We start from the raw sequence: 2,356 nt of genomic DNA, 5'->3' as shown, positions 1-2,356 counted from the left end.
AAGCCTCAGTGAGGGAAGCTTCTTTTTACAGTGGACAGCAGACAGTAGAAATATACACAGTGTGATAAAGTTCTGAGAATAAGGGATTGAGTGCAATCTATTTTTTTAGAACCAAAATATGAGTCATATGGGTCATAGATCCAGAATATTGTCATATGAATGTAGGTACCACATGTGTGGAAAGGAAAAAACAACAACTCATTAAAACTTTAGAATGAGGGTAAATGGAAAACTGAGTGCCTGTTTGCAGCCCCTTGGAATACCCAGATTTGCCGAGGCTGAGGATAGAGTGGATACTGAGGTTTACAGTCTAACAAGATGGTGCCTAGGATATTTTATTAAGGAATTGGGAATTTAGTAGAGTGTGTCATTTTCCTATAGTTTTACTCTTTATGGAAGTGGTATTTCCCATTTTTAAGTAAATTGAGAAGTATGAAAAAGAGAGAAAACTTCTGACATTAGAAAGAATGTAGTCTTGCTTTGAAATGCTATACAGAGTGACAGACCCTAGGCAGACATGCAACACACATAGGTCACATTATCGATGGATGTGAAACATAGGAACACTTTATGGTGTAAATGCACTATTAAAGCTACTCTTTAAAAAGACACGATTGGAACTGTCCTTGATCAAACATGCCCATGGCCACAGTAAACCTCACCATTTGGCTCCAGTCTTTCTTCTTAAACAGGGTTGAGTGGAACACTGGGGAAAACACATGGTGGGAAATGTTGCCAGAACTTAAGAATACATGAAAAATCCAGATAGAAACCTATGACTTTGCAAACGAAAAATATAATTAAAAATTAAACTAAAAAATAATAAAATAGTGCTCAAAACAGAGGTACCTTCTTTGACTGATAATGCTGTTCCCTGAAGGACCCCAGTACCAGGTGCAGAATCCCTCCCCATGAATCCTTGGCTAGGAAGGTCTCAGGGCCCCAAAAGCACACAGGTAATGGAACAATGATTTTAAAAAATAAACTTGAGGAATTATCAAATCAAAATTTAAAATGAAGTTTTTGGGCCTGTTTTACAAAATTGGATTTCTGTGCTTTGTGTGGGGGTTGATTTTATTGTACTGACTAGTCTCAGAAGTTTTTGTCCTTGTCACAGTCAATCAATAGCACATACCTGAGACAAGTTGAATTACCCATAGTAGAACCACACATCTGATCTTGTCCATATCAGACAAGTCACTGTAACATGAACATATGGTTCCATGAATACAAATACTATGTGTTGCTAGCCAGTTGAAGTTAGAACTGTCTGCTACATATCCTTATTGTTGAAAATCAATTATTAATATGTTAGTAAACATCCATCTATACAGACACATACACTTTTATGAAACTGATTTCATAATTAGGAATAATCATTTATAAAGAGAAAGCATAAGAAATGAAAGGCAAAACATAGATAAATAGAATACATTTTGGTTCATTTATAGAATCATCTAACGGAAAGTGAATGGAAAATTTAACACTTTAGCAATACATGTAACATTATTTAGAATAATCAACATGAGACATTGCATACAAAATACAGAAATATCAAAGTCATTATGTTTTACTTTCTTCTGTGCAGCTATTACAAAAATTTCTGAGCAAACAACCAAGAAGAGGAAGGATGATTTTACCTCAAGTTTTCAGATGATTCAGTCCAGGGTTTCTTGGCCTCATGAACTTGGACAGATCGTCCTGGCATCAGGAACCCGTGGAGGAGTTCATTCCCTGATGGCTGAGAAGCAGAGAACAGAAGTACAGGAAGGAGTCAGGACTGGAAAGAGCCTGGGAAGACAGGCCCCCGCTCCATTCCTCCAAACAGGCCCATGCCTGTCACTTTTCTTAAACTGTCAATTTTACCAAATCATGAATCCACCAGAGCATTACTCATTCATAGGTCAAAACTGTCATATTTAATTGTTTCTGGAAATAGCCTTACAGAAAAGTGCTCTACTAATAGCCCAAGTGTTTCTCAATTGAATGAATTTGATAATTCAGGTTATACATAGTATCAGGGCTGAAGAGAGGGAACAGCGGTTAAGAGCACTGACTGTCCTTGCAGAGGACCAAGGTTCAGTTTACAGAACACACACTTGATGACTAACAACCATCTGTAATAGTTCCAGGGGATTGTCGCTCCCTTCTGACCTCCATGGGCACTCCATACTGAAGGCAAAATATTCATGTACATAAAATAAAAATTGAAAAAACATAAAATATATATAATACACATGCATAAACCCAATACGTTCATAATTAAAATTATCAGGATACCAAGGAAATGCAGTTTAATCTTTCAGGCATTGCACTTAAGGAACAATCTGGGTACTCAGGAAAGGGAGGCTTTCTA

This window comes from Nannospalax galili, unplaced genomic scaffold (genome assembly GCF_000622305.1).
Source record: "Nannospalax galili isolate Female #2095 unplaced genomic scaffold, S.galili_v1.0 scaffold6110, whole genome shotgun sequence".
Lineage (NCBI taxonomy): Eukaryota > Metazoa > Chordata > Mammalia > Rodentia > Spalacidae > Nannospalax > Nannospalax galili.
Note: the sequence above shows the minus strand (reverse complement) of the source record.